Here is a 23,021-nt window from a genome sequence, read left to right on the forward strand (position 1 = left end):
TGTTACTTCCAAGATTAGGTTACAAAGAGCCTGGGGCTTCCATGTTATGCACCCAGCTGCCCCACAGAGAGATCCATGTGGCCAGGAGCAGCTATCTGTGGCCAACAGCCAACAAGCACCAGGGGCTGCTAATAGCCAGGTGAGTCAGCTTGGAAGTGGGTCCTCCGCCAGTCCAACACTGAAATGACTACACCCCCCGATGACACCTCGATTCAGCCTGTGAGAGACGGCAAACCAGAGGACTCAGCTAGGCTGCCTTCAGATTCTTGACCCACAGGAACTGGGAGGTCATAAACGTTGTTTGAAACCAACACGTCTGGGGTACTTTATTATACATCATCAGATAGCTAATTACTCTGAATCAGAAGTTCTGATTCTCTCTCTCTCCAGGACACTCTTGGCAGGCCCCAGAGTCACCTCTGTACCCCCACTTCCCTTGCTGAGCCTGTGGAAGGTGTGGCTCGTCCGTCACGACACTCTCTCCCCACACTCGAGGCAGCCACCTGCCACCAACTGGATGGGCAACTCCGATAAAGCCATGTGTCCTCCAGCTCCGGTTCTATGAGAAAAGCGCTATCACCTTGGTCAACTAATGAGACCCAGAATCAGCTTCCCAAGACCTTGGTTCCTTTACTCCCCTCTTTGCCTTTCTTTAGGAGTCCAACTACACTGAGGCAGTTAGAATACAAAAAAAAAAAAAATTTTTTTTTCTGGATAAAATTCCCCTTTGCTCTAACAGGAAAAGATCCCTCATTACTTTCTCGTTGTCTGTGGAAACACGTATCCACGACTGGTATTTTATGTAAATTCCTTATTTCATTCGTGTTCAGCCACCTTCGAATCTCACTTGCTACATTTTTTCTTTGTTCCCTTCTTCAAAAATATTCATCTATTTCTCTAGGAAGTCTATAATAGTCTCCCCTGGTCAGGATGTTTCATAACTCACAGAGAAATAGGAATTAAAAAATGGCCTCCTGAAGTCTTTCAAGGGTCTTTTTTTGCCCAACCGGTACATCTTTTCAATGGTAGATCAGGTTGCCTCGGGGGAAGGGTCTGCTGTGGAATCTTACCTATTCTTAGTCCCAACCAAACAGGACTTAGGTCTGGAAGAAGAGGAGAAACAAAAAGCAATCATGAAATTCAAGCTTTTCCCTCTAAATGAGATGTCAGGATAGAAAACGGTTTCCACATTCTCCTGTGGTTAGCAGCGCGGCAGAATTCTGCTTCTCTGAGAGGAGCTGCCCACACTCAGGGAGCCCCTCAGTGGAAGATTCAGCCACCTCCAGGCCTCGGGAACCAAGAGAAGACAGGCAGCAGGAACCCGAAACCAGTTTAGTGGGAGATACAACCTCCTCACAGGACTAGCTTTAACCTCTTTAATTCTGTCCAAGACATCCAAGTTGAAACTATAGACCATTTTCTATCAATGAAATTAGTCATTTCTAAAAATAGATGTATTTTCAAACTCCAAATGGATGAAAGACCTCGATGTGAGACAGGAATCCATCAAAATTCTAGAGGAGAACATAGGCAGCAACCTCTACGACATCAGCCAAAGCAACCTTTTTCATGACACATCCCCAAAGGCAAGAGAAACAAAAGATAAAATGAATTTATGGGACTTCATCAAGATTAAAAGTTTCTGCACATCCAAGGAAACAGTCAGAAAAACTAAGAGGCAGCCCACGGAATGGGAGAATATATTTGCAAATGACACTACAGATAAAGGACTGGTATCCAAGATCTACAAAGAACTTCTCAAACTCAATACACGAGAAACAAATAAACAAATCAAAAAATGGGCAGAAGATATGAACAGACACTTTTCCAATGAAGACATACAAATGGCTAACAGACACATGAAAAAATGTTCAAAATCATTAGCCATCAAGGAAATTCAAATCAAAACCACACTGAGATACCACCTTACGCCAGTTAGAATGGCAAAAATAGACAGGGCAAGAAACAACAATTGTTGGAGAGGATGTGGAGAAAGGGGATCCCTCCTACATTGTTGGTGGGAATGCAAGTTGGTACAGCCACTCTGGAAAACCGTGTGGAGGTCCCTTAAAAAGTTAAAAATTGAGCTACCCTATGATCCAGCCATTGCACTACTGGGTGTTTACCCCAAAGATACAGACGTAGTGAAGAGAAGGGCCATATGCACCCCAATGTTCATAGCAGCAATGTCCACAATAGCTAAATCGTGGAAGGAGCCGAGATGCCCTGCAACAGATGACTGGATTAAGAAGTTGTGGTCCATATATACAATGGAATATTACTCAGCAATCAGAAAGAATGAGCTCTCAACATTTGCTACAACATGGACGGCACTAGAGGAGATAATGCTTAGTGAAATAAGTCAAGCAGAGAAAGACAACTATCATATGATTTCTCTCATCTATGGAACATAAGAACTAGAATGATCAGTAGGGGAAGAAAGGGATAAAGAAAGGGGGGGTAATCAGAAGGGGGAATGAAACATGAGAGACTATGGACTATGAGAAACAAACTGAGGGCTACAGAGGGGAGGGGGGTGGGGGAATGGGATAGACCGGTGATGGGTAGTAAGGAGGGCACATATTGCATGGTGCACTGGGTGTTATACGCAACTAATGAATCATCGAGCCTTACATCGAAAACCGGGGATGTACTGTATGGTGACTAACATAATATAATAAAAAATCATTATTAATAAAAAATAAAAATAAAAAAAATAAAAATAGATGTATTTTCATTATTATCCTTCCTTAGATACTTTCTAATTTGGGGATCTTGGGCAAATAACTTAATTCACTGAGTTTCTGCTTTCACTTTTTCACAGTGAGATTTTATAGAGAGTATAACTCATGGTGAGTGCTTACTAAATAGGGCCTATTATGATTATTATCTACTGCAGTAAATAAGTAACAGAAAGTTGAGATCTAAGCTTCAGAACCAGGCTGAACAACAGAACTTCCCCTGACGGTAGTGTTCTCTGATCTGTGCTGTGTAATATGGTAACCACTAGCCGCATGTGGCTACTGAGTACTTGAAATGTGGAGTTAGCCTAGCTGAGGAGCTGAGTTTTTTATTTTAATTTAAATTTAAATAGCTGCATATAGCCAGTAGCTACCATACTGGACAACGCAGCTTTACAAGAACATCTTATCCATGAAGGAGCACATGTAGATTGTCTGCACTGACCAGAGAGCCCTGCGAAATTAACTCTGACCTCTCAAGGAGTCCAAGAGCCCAAAATTGTTCAGGGGAAAGCCCTTTATAAGTGGGCATGGGATGGAGAGGGAAGTCCTTTCAGGCAAAGAGAATGCATCTGACCTATGATTGACAGGATATTCAGTTCCAGTTGTTCTGAAGAATACTGGTCATTTATACCCAGTCGTCATCGTCATCACCATCACCTAATCATCCTAATGGCTACTGGTTAGATGAAGTCAGGGGGTTCTCTGTATGAAGCTAATGAGAGTATGGGAATTTAAAGTAATGAATACCGAGTTCCAAGCGATGAACAGAGAACCTTTATTGGCACGATGTGAAATGTAAGCTGTAAGCAATACTGACATATATATATATATACTTCACCTTATTAAGCACTAACTGTACGCTAGGTAAACACTAAAGTACCAAGTTAAAACCAGTTCTTGACCTCATTTCCCTCATTCTAGTCAAAGGTAGAGCTGCAAGTACAGAACTGGGGTACAGGGCTGGAAGTACAGTAACATGCATTAAAGAGTTGGTAATGCACTGAACTGGTTGGATACAGAGAAGAAAAGGCAGCTGAGCAGAGTCATGAAGGCACTGCATAACTGGCCTTCTCAAAGTGTGGGCGGGAAGGAAGGGTGCTCTTGGCAGAGAAGCGTGTGCAGAGCCTGACACCTTTGAGAAAGATGAATGCTTCATGGTTGGCACTTAGAAGGCAAATCTGGGAGGAATATGGAAAAGTAAGTGGGGGTCAGAACATAAAAGACCATCCCAGGGAGTTTACATTTTATCTCCTAGAAAATGGGAAACCACTGAAGGATGTCAAATAGGAAAGTAACATTGAGATTTGGGTGTCAGATCTCTCTGATGTTGTGTGGGAGATGATGAGAGGGAGGGGAAGACATGGGGATGTACCAGGAGACATCTGTACCGGAGTGGGGGGGGGAGCAGGCAGAATATGGTGGAGGAGAGGAGTCAACAATGGTTCTCAACATTAAGGTACTAAAAAAAAGGCTGGAAGCTTCTACATTAGAGTAAGTTTTATGGGAGAGGGGTTTTAATAAGATTGAAATACTGTATGAGCTTAATTGTGTCCCCCAAAATTCATATGTTGAAGTCCTGACCCCCAGTACCTCAGAATGGGACTATATTTTGAGATAGAACATTTAAAGTGGTAATCAAAGTTAAATATGGTCATTAGGTTGGCCCCCAATCTAATGTGACTGGTCTCCTTATTAGAAGAGGAGATTAGGGCACACACTAGCACAGAGCAAAGGCCATGTGAAGGCACTGGCTGAAGACAGTCATCTACAAGCCAAGGAGAGAGACCTCAGAAGAAACCCCCCCTACTGACATTTGGATCTCAGACCCCCAGCCTCCAAACCATGAGAAAATAACTTTGTTTAAGCCACTTGGTCTGTAGTCCCTTGTTACAGCAGCCCAAACTAATACAAACATATTAAGTCTCTTTTTTCACTAATTTTTACCCATATAAAGTGATGTTGGTGTTTATTGTAAAGCTTCCATAACTGGGAGAGAAATGCTTGAGCTTTCTTATGTCTTCAATTTAAAAAGAAAATCTTCTACCCTAATCTCTTCTGCCTGGTCCTCATGAGAACACTAATTTGAACAAGAGAGTCAGGAAAACACAAGTTAGTGAGGCCAACAGAAATTAAAGGCATTTTTTCTCCAGGTCATGGAAAAAGATAGATTCTTGGTTCCCATTCTGGAAAGCTCTCCTGCAGGAAATCTTCAGGGGTGGGGAAATTAAGAAATCGGCTCCCCTATCTTCCAGACTCTGCTCTGGACAAAACACTGAAGCTACTGTGCACAGTTCATGTACTGGCTTAAGACAAGCAAGTCTACACCACCTCCTAAGTAAGGTGCCTCAGGCTTCCAGGACCTTCGGAATCTCAAGGCTCATCCTCATTATGTAACTTAAAACACTTTCCACCATTATTTATGACAGCACAAAAATTACACCGACTTTCTTCTTTGGCTCTAAAATGTACAAATCCAGTATCACAGTACAAAATAAGGATCAATTAAGTCGACTTCATTTAAAAAAAAAAACCAAACAACAAAATTTCTTCTTTCAGTCTCAAAGGACATTGCTGTACGTACATGTGTGTGTGTGTGTGTGTGTATTTATTCTTGTGGCAAAATGAAATAAGGAAAGACAGGAATTGACATTCATTATCTGAGACTAAAAGACTGAAATGCAGGTTCTCTGAACTTGGATGATGTTTTCTAAACCCTAAGCCTACTGTGTTGTCTGCTACCTTCCCTAAAGTGGACCTCGATCAGGAAAAATAAGATGCTTCTCTCTCCTTAGATGGCTAATGGGCATTTCAATGTGAACAGGCCTAAAACTCACCTTTTCATTTCTTCCTGTCTTCTCAGTACTGCGCGTATCACCATTCACTCAGTTGCTCAAACCTCAAACTTAAGATTCATTCATTTTTACTGGAGTGTAATTAACATACAGTGTTATACTACTTTCAGGTGTGCAGCGTAAGCACTCCACAGCTCTCTACATTACTCAGTGCTCATCATAATGTACTCTTCACTCCTTCATCTAGGAGTCATTCTTTTTTTTTTTTAAAGACTATTTATTTGACTGCAAGAGAAAGAGAAAGAGAGAGAGAGAGAGAGAGAGCACGTGCACAAGCAGGGGGAGGGGCAGGCAGAGTGAGAGGGAGAAGCAGGCTTCCTACCGAGCAGGGAGCCTACAGCGGGGCTCGATCCTAGGACCTTGGCATCACGACCTGAGCTGAAGGCAGATGCTCAACCGACTGAGCCACCCAGGCGCTCCTCTAAGATTCTTTGAGTCCACCTTCCCCTCACCCCTGCAATATCAGTCCCACAGCAGCTATCACCGTCACCTCCAAACACACCCTGTCCTCCCACGTGACGGCACCCTCCCCGCTGACTCTGGCCCAAGCTCTCCCACCTCTGCTTCAACCATGGCTGCCTGCCGCTTCTTCGCTTCTTCACTCACCCACCCTGCTCCCTTCTGCTCTCCAGCCCGGCTGACAGCTCAGTAGTCAAATGGAATCTTTTCAAGGCATAACAGGTCATCCCTCTCCTCTGCTAAATGTCCTTCAAGAGTGTCCAGTTTGTCTCAGGATAAACCAAACACCTTGTTGTATCCTACAAGGCCCAACACGAGCCACTCACTGTCTTCATCTCTACCCCAACTGCTGTCATTCCCTGGGACTCACTCACACTGGCCTTTTGTCAGTTCCCTGAGAGAGAGCCCTTCCTGTTTCAGGGTTCTCTCCGCTGGTGAGGCTCTTCTGCTAGCCGCTGCGTGTGGCCGCTCACTCACTGCTCAGGTCTACGGCTGCAGTGGAAGTCCCGAGACTCCTTCCCCCTTCCTCTCTCTCCCTCACCACTGTTAATAAATATCAGAGCATCTGCCACCGTCTGCATTCATTCACGTGCCCTCTCGTTTGGCTCTTCCCCACTGGCCTGCACGCTCCGTGAGGACAGGGATTCTGTCTTATTCGTCCCTCCACCTCCCACCGCGGTGTTCTGCACATGGCCCGCTCTCAGGAAATAGCCACTGAACAAACATGACCCGGAGTGGGGACTGTGGCTGTTTCACACCGAACCCAGCATAATGAGGCGTTTTCCAATTGCTCTGACATTGCAATTAGCAAAATAAGAAACACTCTGAAAATTTCTGATTTTCACAAAGCAAATTAAAATGCAGATTAGCTTAATTTGAGGGGCTGCTAAGAAAATTTCCTGTTCTAACAAGCTTCCAGCTCACATGGCCAAATAATTAATGTCATCTACCTGTCTATACTGGGTCTGTGATAGCCTCTTGCTCTCAGCTTCGAGCACAGACTCCATTAACAGCCCATGAAAGGGCAAAAATCCCACAAGAATTTTATTATGGTGAGTCCCAACTTGGTTCTCCAGACTAAAAATTTAATTTCCAAAACTGATAACCACAAAGCCCTCAAATTCATTTCAGGCACATTGGGCACCTTGCGATGATCACTCCAACAGAACCTGCCGGGTGGAAGATGACTCAATTTCATGCCATGGCCGCCTCCCCCAGCAACGGCAGTGTATTAGAACGGAACGGGTTTTCAAGCTGTCTGACACGGAACCCCAGGTGAACTGTCAACACAGAGGCTGAAATCACCAAAGATGATAGCAAGGACTAAACGAAGGCAGAAAAATAGAAGGAATCATAAGGAAAAGGTAATAAAGAGCATCCCACTGCTGTGTGCAGGAGAATGAAGCACCTCCAGTAAATTCCTGAATGAGTGAGGTGGGCATGTTTACCTTGTGTCTGCTCCATCAATCCCACACTCCGCGGTCCCCGTGTCTTGTAAAACAATAAAGCACTTCACAAGCAGACCAGGACTCCTCTGCACAACGTCAAAACCTTCTTGCCCACCTTAGGTAAGCAACGCTTTGGATGTGATATTGTCACATCGTCAGGAGCTGGTCTCTAAGTTCTCAGGAAAAAATGGGTTAATATCTTTTTAAATGAATTATAAACTCTCGCTTTATTAAACGGCCTATACTGAACATAATTTAACCCACTGTTAATAACGTAGGCTCATCATAATCAAGTTAAATTATTTTCTTGTGCCCTTAATGGGTCTGGTGGCATATTTTAACAGCTCCAGGGCATCACCCTTTGAATTTTTCTAATTTCCAGGGTTTGGTTCATTTTCTAGCTGTCAACTAGAGATATTTTGCTTTTATTTACACAGTGTGTAATTCCCTCCCCTCTCTCCCACCTTCTAATGCGCTGCGGTCTGGAAAGCCTAATTACCAAAACAATCAGAATACTTTTGACTTCAGAACAAGTATACTTTGATTATGGCCTTTTCAGTGAATTAATACACGGACTTAGTGTTTTGGCTTTATGACATCTATTTTGGCTGTTCAGAGGCCTTTGCTTATTATATTACCAATTATTGTATTTTAAATGTCCACAGATATTGGATATGTGACCTCCAGATAAATAAAGTATTGCTATGGTTGCAACTTCTGTCTAAAACCTATTTGGCTTGAGGAAAGAAAATAGACAAAATACGACATTTCCAAGCCATGTGCAATCTGCTGATACAGCCAGGTGGTCGTAACCTATGGTGCTAATTGTCTTTCTTATCAGTATCGCTATTACTGAATGTCGCTTCTTTGCAAACTCACTCCCCTATTTAGTTCGGCCGGAAGTATCCAGAAAACCATTTCACACTGAAATCCTCAAATCTAATTCTTCTTTGAAACTTAAAAAAAAAAAAAAGTTTAAAAGCAAAGAAAGCATCAAATCCATTTAAATATTTTAAGCAAAATAAACTCCCAAATTTGAACACAGATGTTCAAAGGTAAGTTGCATGAAAACTGCTAACTTGGTTCCCAGAGAATGTAAAAATGAGATGGAATGAAACAATGTAATTACTTCATGGTGCAAAATACCAACCGCTTGGCTGAATATTGCCTTCACAAACATCTTTTAGCTACATTTTCTGCGCTTCAATTAAGAAAACCCCAAAACCAAAAATTAAGGTAACTTATATTGCTTACTTTATGGTCCACTTTCAAATATAAACATAAGGGACATGAAATACCAAGTTGAAAATTTAAAATTTTCTATTTGGTTGGGACATACTGAGAGGGGCTCACTGACGTTCACCCTGTTTCTGGCTTTGACCTCTTTCTGGTTCCATCCTCCTGTCAAGAGCCTGTGACCCAGCAGAGTGGGAGAAAAAAAATGAAATTTGTAAATTCCTATGTATAATCCAAGAAGTGATAACCAAGAATTAATTTGCTGAATGATATTCCAGTGATAGGTCTGAAAACTACTTCCTTGCTGTATAATTACTCTTCTGTTCTCTCCAACTCTCAAGGAAATAGTAAGTAGTCTCTAGCAAGAGGCTGTGTGTAATCTTGTGGTGACCATGTAAGGATCTAGAATAGAAATTTCATGTTCAAGAGCATTAAGATCCTTGGGACACCTGCAGAAATAAAGTAGAATTAAAAATCCAAATGTATAAAGCAGAGCATTCAGTTAAAAGGAGAAGTCTTTAAACAATGAAATTCTATAGCAAGAGCACTTCGTAAATTTAATTCTATGATTACAGAGTTTTGAGAATATACCAGAGTTGGTTTGGTCAAGTGGCTGACAGCATGGGCTCAGGAACCAAATCAGGTGGGTTTGAGTTTCCATTTGTACTAGCTTATGTGACCATGGGATAATTGCCTACCTCCCCTTGCCTCAGTTTACTCACCTAAAAAATGTGGATGGTAATAGTGCCTACTTATCAGGTCATTGTGCAAATTAAATCTGATACATTTAAAGTACTCAGGCCAAGTCCTAGAAATTTTTAAGTGCTACAGAATTTTTGGCTAAAACACCTTTTATACAAAGATGATCCCTACAAATGGGTTTTTGGTCAAAGTGACATTCATTAACGCTGTCGCTGCAATGGATGTCCAGAAAGCCGGAACGAACGATTTGGCCAACAGAATAAAATGGTGTGCAATTTCCTCTAGGTATTCTTAACCCTAACTGTAACAGGATTGCAATAAATAAATTTGGTGAAGAGTGCTATAAATTGAATCCACAGCCCTCAGCTTAGTTCACAGCCTGCCGAGAATGATGGCAGATCCTCATCACTGAAGTGACTCTGAAGATGTGGCTGGCGGAGCAAAAAGCACTTGATAATGACAGAAACCATTCAGCTGTGCGGTGCATGTAACGGGGGGAAGAATCCACTGCCACACAAGGGCAAGTGATTGGAAAAGTTACTGTTACCATTATAAGAACATATCAGTGCAAAGTCTGGCTGCTCCTGGGGTGGGGCTGGGGGGTGGTGGTGGTGGTGGTGGTGGGGAGACACAGACCCTTAACTCTAAAGAACAAACGGACGGTCACCAGAGGGGAGGTGGGTGGGGAATGGGTGAGATAGATGATGTGGATGAAGGAGAGCACTTGTGATGAGCACTGGGTGTTGTACAGAAGTGTTGAATCAGTCACTCTGTTGTACACCTGAAACTAATAATATACTATGCTAACTGGAATTTAAATAAAAACTTAAAAAATTGTCATTACTTGCAACCTATGTAACTTCCTGCACAGAAATACATGAATTCAAAGACCAAGAGAACTATTAAGAATTTTACAAGGTGGCTAGTTCTAAGATCAAAAAGTAAAAGCATGCCTATAACCCAGCTGTAACGGATTACAAAACAAAGTTTTACAAATAAGATTTAAATAAATAAAAGAAGAAAATAGAATAGCAAGTGGTGGAGGGGAAAAAAGAAAAGATAATAACTGATGATTAAAGGACCTTTATTCTTTTAAATTTTGAGCTTCACCTCTTGGCCCATACATAAATCAATACTTGGCCTATTCATGTGCATTCCTACTTCAATTCCACAGCACCCACAGAAAGACCTCCCAATGGGCTGGATTTGTATCCTTTTGTTTGCAGTAGTCCTTGGAAAGTGTAGATTACTGTTTTATGTGTATGGGTGTATATTTATCTGACATAAAGGGTAATGTGCTATTGATTCCATTCTTTCTTTTAGTCATGTTTTTAAATCTGTCAATTTCAGGAGAAAATCATAACCTTTACAGACATTGAAGAGGACCTGAATAAATGGACCATGATCAAAGATAAAAAAGATTGTAAAAAATGTCAATGTCCTCAAATTAATCTATAAACCCAGCACAACACAATAAAAATAAGCAGCATGTGTGTGTTTAACAAGTTAATTCAAAAAATTATATGTATGAGGGGTGCCTGGATGGCTCAGTCGGTTAAGTGTCTGCCTTCAGCTCAGGTCATGATCCCAGGGATTGAGCCCCGCATGGACTCCTTGTTTGAGAGGAGCCTGCTTCTCCCTCTCCTCCTGGCTCAGTCCATGTGCTCTCTCTCAAATAATAGAATCTTTTAAAAAGAAAAAAAATATATGCATGGAAGATCAAAGTAGAATAGCTGAGACACTTGAAAGAAGAATGATAGGGAGTAAGGGAGAAAGACTTGCCCTACCACATAAAAACATTCTTAATGTTCTAGTAAAAATGTGGTGCTGGGGCCAAGATAAGCATCTAGACCAATGGAAAAGCAGAGTTCAGGAGTAGACCACTATGGCAGATACTGTAAGTTGGCTTACTTAATACTTACTTAACCCCATTCCCTCTTGCTTTTGTCTATGGTAGGCTACTCAATTCAACTCTCTAAGCACTCACCTCCTTCTAGCTAAGGTGGCATATGTTAACAGTTTTATGTAATAAGATTTAGGCATAAATCAGGGGAAATTTCTCTTCCTGAAAAATTTAAAGGGAATGAAATGCAAAGATTGCTTCTTTGCCCTTTACAGTTCCCCCTCTTCTTCCTGACTTGAACATAGATGTGATGCCTGGAGGTGCAGCAGCCGCCCTGTAGCCATGAGAAAAATGTTAAAGATGCAAGAGTTGTGACGTAAAAGCGGTCCAGGGCCTTAGTGACACTTTTGAACTGCTGTGCCAACCTGAACTACTTTTCCCCAGACTACTCACTAGTAGACGAGATAAGTAAATTCCGTTTGTTTAACAGGTCACTGTAGTAACATTTAATTCGTTATCATCAGACTGAACTCACACATACATACAATCTCGATATTGACAGAGGTCAAAGTATAAATCATTACACTCCATCAGTGAGGCTAAGCCAACTGGTTAGCCACATGAACAAACAATAAATCTAGATTCCCCACTTTACAACTCAACAACAGCAATTCCAGTGGATTAAATATTTCCTTAAAGTTTACAAAAAAGTGTTTGAGTCTAGTTGATACACAATGTTCTATGAGTTTCAGGTGAACAGCATAGTGATTCGACAAGTTTATATGTCATGCTATGCTCACCCCAAGTGTAGCTTCCTTCTGCCATCACATAATGCTATTACAATACCAATGACTGTATTCTTTATGCTGTGCCTTCTATTCCTGTGACTTACGCATTCTGTAACTGGAAGCGCATAATGGAACCACAATGTAGATAAGGATCGCTTACATAAAAAAAAAAAAATCACACATCTTAAAAGGCTAATACATCAGACTGCATTAAAATTAAAAATACAGTTTCATTAAGAGACAGATAACATAAAAATATAAGCCAAAAATTGAGAGATCTTTGTCACATATAACCAACAGCTTAACAACTATAATATACTCTGTAAGAACTCTTATAAATTATTTAAAAACAAAGAAAAAAAATCCAGTATAAAAAAATCCATGAGCAGCCATTTCAAAGAAAAAGGAAAAAACGGAAATGTCTAATATATATATTTCATATATATATGAAAAAGATACCCAACCTCAATGATAATGAACATTAAGGGCACAACGCAACACCATTTTACTGTATCAGATTTGCAAAAAATAATCCAAGTCTAACAAAAACCAGTTTGGCAAGGACATAGACCAGGAGGAGTTAGACACTGACGGGTCAAATGTAAATTGGTATAAGCACCACTCTGGAATACAAATTGGCATTGTAGGATATGGGTGAAGATGCACACAGCTCATCTGACCTACCAATTTCACTTCTAAGTATAAACCTTGTAGAAATTCTCACCCATGTACAAGAATGCTTATAGTGGTACATTTTGAAATAGCATGTGTGCACACACACACACACACACACACACACACACACACACGAAAAATCCGGAACTCTCCACCTCTCCACTGACAGAATAAACGCATTGTGATAAAAGTATGCATTGGAATACCATAGAACAGCGAAAATTGATAAGTATTATATATATATATATATATCAGGGCGCCTGGGTGGCCCTCAGTTAAGTATCGGCCTTCAGCTCAGGTCATGACCCCAGCGTCCTGCGACAGAGTCTTGCATCAGGCTCCCTGCTTGGCGGGGAGCCTGCTTCTCCCTCTCCTCCCCACTTGTGCTCTCTGTCACTATCTCTCTCTCTCTCAAATAAATAAAATCTTAAAAAAAAAAAAAAAGAACTATATATCAACATAAACGAAACTCTTAGTGTTAACCCCCCAAAAAAATCCTAAAGAATACAGAGTATGATACCATTTATATATAAATTTTAAAAAAGAAAATATTTTTTAGTATTTAGAGAAATATATACGTAGTAAACCTTAAGTAGAAGCAAGAAAATGACAGCATTTTGGTCAGAGGTTATCACTGGGGAGAAGGGAGAGAGATAATGTTGTTTTGGCTGAACAGTAAATACGTGTGTTCATTTTATCTTCATTTTTGTACCTTACAGATAGGTACTATATATTTTTTTAATTTAATTAGCCAAGGTATAGTACATCATTAGTTTTTGATATAATGTTCAATGACTCATTAGTTGAGTATAACACCCAGTGGTACTATATATTTTTACACCAATAAAATGTTTCATAAAATTGCCAAGGTTCCACGTCAAATTCTGTTTTCAAAAATCTTGCCATGAAATTGGTCAATGCTCTTGTTACTAGTGGAGATAGTTTTAGAAACATGGAAATATAGGGAAGAATAAATGGATTCAACAGAGTCCTAACACCTTCTGAAGTATTACTTTGACATCTTTAAATGTGCAGATGACACAAAGCTCCTGCAGCTAAAATGAGCTATAAGCACCGCAAATACCAATACACTGGAGACGATCTGCAGAACAAACTTCTGCGGCAATGACTGGCAAGCAATAAACATGTGTGAATCTCACCGTGGGCAAGCACAAGACGATGTTTTTACTGAAAAAATAATCCATATTCCACCAGCTGCCTGACGAGGTTCCTCTCAGGCACAACTTAGAAAAGAGAACTTGATGGGGCACCTGGGTGGCTCAGTCGGTTAAACATCTGCCCTTGGCTCAGGTCATGATTCAGATTATGATCTTGGGGTCCAGGGATCAGGCTGCATCAGGCTCCCTGCTCAGCGGGGAGTCTACATGCCCACTACCTCCGCCCCTTCCCCCACACTCCTGCTCTCTCAAATAAGTAAAATCTAAAAAAAAAAGGGGGGGGGCTTGACGACAACACAGACTATTTTTAAAGACACTGACCCAGTGTACTATTGCTTAGAAAAATGGCCAATAAAATGTCAACTATTATCAGAAAATGCACAAAGTATTAGCCAATGATCTTGGAGAACAGGATGCTTCTGCACTTGGTACACTGTGTGCAGTTCAAATTGTTGCACTTGAAGAAAAATACAAGGCATCTGGAAAAGATTCAAAAAGATTAAATATAGTGATCAAGAGGGTGAAGTTCTGTCCACAATAAAATATAAGAGTTTGCCCCATCTGGAGGATAAGATTTCAAAAGGAATATAATTGAAATATATCAACTTTCCCAAAGGTATGAATGAGATATCTCAAAGCTTGAGAGAAGGGGAAACAAACATATAACAAAAGTCTTAAATGTACTCATTTACTCAGTTTGGTGCTTTTTCATACACATGCATTTTATTTTTTAAAATATAAGAATTTTTGGGGCACCTATGTGGCTCAGTCAGTTAAGCGTCTGCCTCGGCTTGGGTCATGATATCAGGGTCCTGGGATCAAGCCCGACATAGGGCTCCCTGCTCAGCGGGGAGTCTGCTTCTCCCTCTCCCTCTGCTGATCCCCCTTCTTGTGTGCTCTATTAAATAAAATCTTAAAATATATATATATATAATGAATTTTTATAGAGAATAATCATGTGAAACTGCTGATCCCCCTTCTTGTGCATGCTCTTTGTCAAATAAATAAAATCTTAAGATTATATATATACACATATATATGAATTTTTATAGAGACTAATCATGTGAAACTCATTACTCCAAAAGATGCTACCAAATCAATATATGAAAATAACATTTTACCTTTTCTTATCCTTGCTCATACTGTCCTTTAAACTCTTTAAGAGTACCATCACTCTTCATCTTTTATGTCTAGCACACAGTACCTAAGTTTTGGGCACTTAATATATATATTAAGTGAAATGATAAATGATAAAAAGAGCTTTAGATAATTCCAAATGTGCACTTATGGTCTAATAATGGAATAAAGGGTTTGGGAGGATATGCCTGACCTTTGATACTTATATTTTTAAAAAAAAATTTCACACAAGGATGCTCTTCTGTAACAAGGGACATCCTGTGGAAGACAGCAAGGTGAGCATTGGGGGGGGGGGTTCCTGGGTCCAAGCCCAGGTGGCAGTTTTATGCTCTGTCCACACTAACAAAAAACACATACCTGAGTATATACAACATAGAACACGTATCTATACAGCAGACAGCAATGACTTAAAAGTTCCCATTTCTTTTTCCTCCACATTGTTTGCATAGGTCCAAGACTGATGAAGAAAAAGGTCAGTATAGGTTTGGGGCAAGGGACAAACCAAGAGTTGATCAATAAACTAATCTGATGCAGGAAACACATGATGGGCATTATTTCCAGGGTTTTAAGACAAGATTAATTTAGGCCCAAGAGTTGGGATTCTATTGATTTTTCTACCCTCGCTTGATATAAACTAGACATTGAAAAACTAATTAATTCAAAGTGGCATTATTGGGACTACCAAGTGCTTCACATCTAGTAGGATCTAAGTGGTTCTCATGGTGAAAATTTGCCAGGTGAGATGGCTGACTATTGCAACACTAGTTCCACAGGCCCCTGAAAACCCAACTTAACTGAAGGATTGTTGCAAAGCTCAGGAGGGAGAATCTTAAGTGACAGGGAGCTTTCACAGCCCAGAGAGAAGAAAAAGTCTTGGAACAGCAATTTTCCTCCAATAGATGGTGCAGCTACAGGGAGAGGGCTGGCAGGTGCATTGTTTTGAAAACTACACGTTACGTAATTCAATAATCTCTCGTGCCCCCAAGATATCAAGCTGTTCTCCCTTTAACTAAAAGTGGACACTTGGCTTTTCTCCTGCTGTTCCAGTCATCTTTCTACATTGGCACCTATGAGTTTTATGATCCTCACAAGCGCCTACTTGTGACACTCATCTTGGCTCTCTCTAAAAACTCACTCAGCCATGAAGAGAACATGAACTTACTCTCATCTGAAAATGCATAATTAATATTCGCGAGGCACCCAGGAGCTAAGCCAGAGCCAGCGGGTACATTAGCCTTTTACAAGGAGCCAGATCTGAAGGCAAGGGCAAGCGGTAGGAGTGAGGGTAACTCAGTGACTTGGCTGCACAAAGAATTCCTATGCCCAATAAGTCGAATTGTGAGCTAATATATGCTCACAGATCACCAATGGTGCAGAAAATCCCCTGGCCCCACAGACTTCCCAGTCCCCCCACAAAAGGGGCAGTGCTTTTTGTTTTAAGCTTCAAATTAGGTCAGTGATACATGAACACACACTTATTTAAATGTCTTTTGGCATTTCAGAAAAGGCGAAGTCATTCTCCATTCCTGTCTCCTCTCTCTTCCCAGAAGTAAAAAAACTGGTTTGCTTCCTTTCAGATACACCTATACACACACATACATACACTTCAGTCTATGTGTGATTGTATGAATTATGTAGTAGCTCATTTAAGGCATATATCTATATCTATCTATATCTATCTATATCAGCTCCCACCACACACACACACACACACACAAATCTACGCCTCCTCTTTCCTTTTCCTGGTGCTGGCAGGAAATCTCACTCATTTATTTGCCCACACACCTCTCTCACCTTATACCAACTCTAGGTGTCTCCAGCCAGAAGGCCCTGTGTGCTCCAGAGAACTTCTGGCTGAAGGTATTGTAGAAAGCCATAGAAATGTTTTCATCTCATTGCTGTTATGTCTATTTCCTGAAAGAAATCCTAATAATGAACCATCTTTTGCAAAGAAATCTTTTTTATGTCATACAATATTTAACACAGTTCTGCCCTTCCAAAAGCCAACAGTCAGAACCCAGTCAATAATAGCTTTCTAAATTATTCATTGGATTTTTGTGATTTTCCAATGCATCCTCAAAAACTTCTCAATTAATCAATTTAAGCAGAACGTACAAAGGAAGAAGTCCCTTAAAATAGTGTTTTGAGAGGGGATGCAGAGGAGTGTTGGGAAAGCATTCATAGTTCTGAGGAGTGTTTCTTCTCTTCCAAGAGCTTCATTAAAGCACAACGAAAACATTAGCAACAGCAATGGCACATTTTAACCAGTAAATTAAACATCACCATTAAAAACTCAAATCTGATCATCAGGGTTGGCCTCCCATAAGAGGAAGAGAGAGGAATCACGTAGCTATACATCCTGTGATTATTTCTGATTTTTAAACCTTTCCCCAAAGAGACTGGATTTATTATTGTAAGGAAGGTGGTTTATATGAAAAAATATCAATATCTTTGAGCTACATGACAATCCTTAGTGCTTCCTATACTTCACTAAGGTGGTGTACTCACTGGGCTGAAAAAAAAAAAGTTTTCTTGCTTTCTTGCAAATTTCCACATCAACCCATAATAACTGGGCATAAATAAAATGATAACCTCTCCAGGGTCCCTGGTGATAGAACACTTAGAAACGCTTAGGCACACTGAGAGATTAGCTTTCTAGGCCTCCTACATCACCTGTTCCAACAATTATCTTAAGGGAATGTTAGAAAACAAGAAGGATCAGAGTGGGAGAAAAGGAGACACTCCTTCAGTGTCCTATCCCTAAACAAAGTATTGTTTCTTTCTCAAGATACTGAAGCCACTGATCATTTTGATGACTGAAAGACAAGATTCTCGTAGAGGTGCTGCTCTTGAAATTCTCAGGCTTCAACAATGAAGAATTTCAAGCTTAGTCTTAGCTTAAATGACCAGAAATCACCAATGTTCAGATCACACTCAGGTATGAGGCCCCATAATCTCAGGGTTTTTGTAAATCTTTAGCCCAGAAGGTTTCATTGGTGAATTCTTTCATTCAAAGAAGAATTAATGCCAATCCTCAAACTTTTCCAAAAGATAGCAGACATTTCCAAACTCATTTTATAAGGCCAGCATTACCCTAAAACCAAACCAAACAAGGACACTACAAGAAAATTGCAGGCCAATATTCCTGATGATATAATGTTAATACAAAAACCAAGAATATACAATGGGGGAAGGAATAGTCTCTTCAATAAATGGTGCTGGGCAAAGTGGACAGCCACATGCAAATTGATGAAATTAGACCTCTATCTTACACCATACACAAAAACCAACTCAAAATGAATTAAAGACTTGAATGTAAGGCATGAAATCAAACTCCTAGAAGAAAAAAAAAAAAAGCTTACCACCTAAGTTTTTGTTTTGTTTTTTTAGGATTTTATTTATTTACTTGAGAGAGAGCGAGAGAGAGAAAGAGAGAGCACGCACATGAGTGTGGGTGGGATGGAGGAGCAGAGGAAGAGGAAGAAGAAAACTCCGCACTGAGCATGGAGCCTGACATGGGGCTCGATGCCACAATCCTGAGATCACAACTTGAGCCAAAATGAAGAGTCAAATGCTTAACCGAGCCACCCAGGTGCCCCAGGTGCTTAGCTTCTTGTCATCTGTAGTAGTAACGATTCTAGCAAAGCAAAAGCAAAGAAACCAAAAAAACACATAAGAGGAACTACATCAAACTAGAACACTTCTGCACAGCAAAGAAACCATTAACAAAATGAAAAGACAACCTATTGAATGGAAGAAAATATTTGCAAATCATATACCTGAGAAGGGGTTCAGTATCCAATACATATAAAAAACTGACAACTCAATACCAACCCCCCCAATAATCCAATTAATAAAATGGGCAGAGGACCTGGGTAGGCATTTTTCCAAAGATGACATACAGATAGTCAACAAGTTCATGAGAAGGTGCTCAACATCACTAACCATCTAGGAAATGCAAATCAGACCCACAAGGAGATAGTACCTCACACCTGTTAAAATGGCTATTATCAAAAAGACAAGAGATAACAAGTGTGGGTGAGGATGTAGAGAAAAGAGAACCCTTGTGCTCTGTTGGTGGGAATGTAAATTGGTGCAGCCACCGTGGAAAGAAGTTTGGAGGTTCCTCAAAAACTTAAAACTAGGGGCGCCTGGGTGGCTCAGTCGTTAAGTGTCTGCCTTCGGCTCAGGTCATGATCCTAGGGTCTTGGAATTAAGCCCCGCATCGGGTTCCCTGCTCAGCAGGAAGCCTGCTTCTCCCTGTCCCACTCCCTCTGCTTGTGTTCCCTCTCTTGCTGTGTCTGTCAAATAAAATCTTTAGAAAAACAAAAACAAAAAAAGCCCTTAAAACTAGAATTACCATATGATTCAGCTATTCCACTTCCAGATACTTATCCAAAGGCAACAAATACACTAATTTGAAAAGATATCTGCAGCCCCATGTTCACCACAGTATTATTTATAATAGCCAAAACATGGAAGCAACGTAAGCACTGATGAAGAAAATGTGATCTATATATCATGGAATACTATTTAGCCTTAAAAAAAAAAAAAAAGAAGGGAATTTTGCCAGTTGCAGCAACATGGATGGACCCATAAGGCATTATGCTAATTGAAATAAGTCAGAGAAAAATACTGTATGATCTCACTTCTATGTGGCATCTTAAAAAAAAAAACCTTCTAGATACAAGGAACAGATTGATGTTACAAAAGTGTGGGCAAAATGAGCAAAGGTGATCAAATGGCACAAACTTAGTTTAAAAAAAGGTCATGGAGATGTAATGTGCCTCATGATGATTATAGTTAACGTACTATATTGTATAACTGAAAGTTGCTGGAAGTAATTCTTAGGTTATCACAAGTGAAAAAATTTGTAACTACCTGTGGCAATGGATATTAACTAGACTTACGGTGGTGATCATTTCACATATATACATAGTGACTCGTGGTACACCTGAAAGTAATGTATGTTGATTATAACTCAATTAAAAAAAAAACTTCAGTGAAAAATCCTAGTATTCTACAGAAACATATTAACAGACTCTTGACATTTTTATTAAAATATTTCCTCTAAACAACAACTCATTATTATTCATTTAAAAAAAATCAAGTCACAGGAAAAATTGACTTAATTTGGTCTGATTGGGTGAATGCTAGAAAAGAATAAGAAATCAAATAATCTTAGAATTGAAATCGATCTGAGAAGTTCTCCTGTTCATTTTCCTCTCAAAGAGAGGAGAGAAAAATCCCTGAATAAATTTAGATAAAGTTTTGGTTCCATGTGGGCATTTTATTTTGCCTTAAAATAGGGGCACCTGGGTGGCTCAGTCAGTTAAGCATCTGCCTTTGGCTCAGGTCATGATCCCAGACACCTGGCATCGAGTCCAACATCCTGCTCCTTACTCAGTGGGGAGTCTGCTTCTCTCGCTCCCTCTGCCTGCCGCTCCCCCTACTTGTGTTCTCTCTCTCTGTCAAATAAGTAAGTAAATAAAAATTTTTTGAATGGTTAAAAAAATGGATGTAGGAAGACTAGATACATAGATTTGAGGTACTTTGTTGCTTATTCAACAACATAGATTTGTTTATCCAAGATATTTGGGTAAGGATTATGAAAATCTTCAAAGTTTATATCTAATTATCTATACCCACAAAGACAATTTTCATAAAGGAAACTAAAGGAGAGAAAGTAAGATCTTTCTTGGAGCAGAGCTTGTTAAACCTGAGATAGTTCTCAACATTCTTAATTACCTAGTACTCAGAGGTTAAGTGTCATTTGATACGCCATCAGCTTATTCACTCTAATGCAATACAAGAAATGGAGATAGATGTAGGAAAAAAAGGAAATATATCATGGTTCTACCTGTATGATGAACAATAGGCTTACCTAGACATTCCAGGTTATCCAGAAGTAACAGGATGGCCTTCTACTACTGTAAGTCAAAGACATGAACCTTTTCCTCAAGGAGCTAACCATACAAAGCTAAAGGACAACATGGGGCAGATTATACCTGATAGTTGAGGCAGACAAGGGGACGAGGTGAGGAAGAGATCTCTTTGGCTGGAGGGTGAGGGGATTTCAGAAAGGTCTCACCAAGACAGCATTTCCTACATGAGCATTTCTCATCTACTGGAGACCTGCCCTTTGCTACTTCCTTTGGATCACAGCTCCCATCCAGAATGACTGTCTAGCAGGAAAAGGGGGAGGGATATGCAGCCATGCTACTTTAATGGCCGACTCCAGTTTCATGTTGTAGATTAGTGAATCTAGACCTGCCCCCTTTCCACCTCTGCCTTTCACTGTGATGCTACTGATTGCTGACTGGTCCCATTTGGAGCTGTGAAGGGAGCTTGCATAGATAGCTAAGTATTCATTTCAGAGAGCTTTGAATAAATTTTCAGCCACCCACTGCCAGGCAATATCCAGTTTCAGAAAATAAAATCAAAGGTTTTTAAGTCATTATCCCAAAATGTATTTTTCAAGGAAGAAAGAATACTAGTCATAAATATACACTGAAGAAAACACAAAGTTGTAGTTATGAGCAGAGTTCTCTAATGCTAACTACTAATCATCAGAGTTGAATCTTTTTAAAGCCTTAATCAGAAATATTTTATGACATCAGCTCTATAAAATGAGATTGGGACTAACTTTGAGAAAGAGTAGAATATTAAATTTTGATACTACTATACTTTTATAATGAATACCTACTGATGCATATAACCGTATACTTAACACAGTTCAGAAATTGGCTGCATATTCTCCTCTGGATCCTGGCATCCATCAGAGGCACTATCTACCCATTAACTATGGAAAGCAGCAAATAATTGTTGAACATGATTGAATTAAAAAAAATGACACTTGAGAATCCCAGGACTTTGTTTCCAATCCTGGTTCCGCCACCAATCAGCTGCTAACTTATTCAACTTCTAGAGTCTCGGTTTTATCCTTGTTAATTGTGGATAAGGAAATGGTAGAGGCTTATTGGGAGGATTAAATGCAATTAGGTACATGCAAATGCATTTAATAAACTGTGCAATTCTTGCGTAGTTTTTGTACCTACAAAGCTGCCTTTAGTACAAAAATTGTACCCTTACCACTAAGAGGATGGCAAAGTGCCACGTCCAGGGCACTTTTATTTAAAAATGAAAACCATGGAATAGTGCCTACAGCCTGCTATCTTTCAAACGCAGGAACAAAAGCCCATCTTCTCTTCCAAGGCTGGATCCAACATCATCTCAAATCTTGAAGCAAGGCTGAAGCGTATAAAGGTCCACAGTGGATGCCTACAATTGCCACATTTTCATAAAAACAAAGAAGAATTTTCAACTAAGTAATTTCAAAGGTTTGAAATCATAGTATTCCCAAGTGTGAATTCAGTTCCTGTTCCTTTATTATCCTCTTTTGCCTTAACTGTCAAGAAGCTCAGAACAGTTTTATGTCTGATTTTAAAAAGAATGCTTAGCCGAAGCTTTTTGCTTTAACTTTTCTCCTGACTCACACTTCTTCCTCCTTTCCTAAGAATACTACTAAATTTGTAGCTTTCATTATACGATCAGAGAGATGGGGAGGCAGGTTATGAACAATGAAGGAACATATCAACATACTTTCTTTAAAGATAAAAAATGACAACATTGTACGTCTCAACGTAGAACTTCAGACCAAGCAGTCAGAGTCAGAAAACTCTTTGCCGACCGTAGACAACAAAGGGTTATTCTGTAGAGGGTTTACTTCTGAACTGCGTCCTATTGTGATCTCCCTCTTGACTTCTTTGCAAGCAGAACTTCTCTTGTCTGTCTAGTTTCAGATTTCACCAGAAATTCAGGAGCTGACTCAGGACTACAAGTGGCCCCATCTGCCAACCGAGAAGGATGAGTTATTTTGGAAATAAAATGATGCTATGAAGAATCAGAATTTCCCAAGGCCTTTCCAGAAAATGGATAGAGACCACAATTCCTCCTACT

At 40.0% G+C, this 23,021-nt stretch overlaps 1 protein-coding gene across 1 annotated transcript in view; it reads right to left on the bottom strand.

Moving 5' to 3' along the window:
• Nucleotides 1-23,021, bottom strand: part of RYR3 (ryanodine receptor 3) — a 581,277-nt gene that overhangs the window by 361,501 nt on the left and 196,755 nt on the right. The gene's annotated exons all lie outside the window — the stretch shown is intronic.

Source organism: Ursus americanus, chromosome 36 (assembly GCF_024610735.1).
Source record: "Ursus americanus isolate L20-20 chromosome 36, mUrsAme1.1.p, whole genome shotgun sequence".
NCBI lineage: Eukaryota > Metazoa > Chordata > Mammalia > Carnivora > Ursidae > Ursus > Ursus americanus.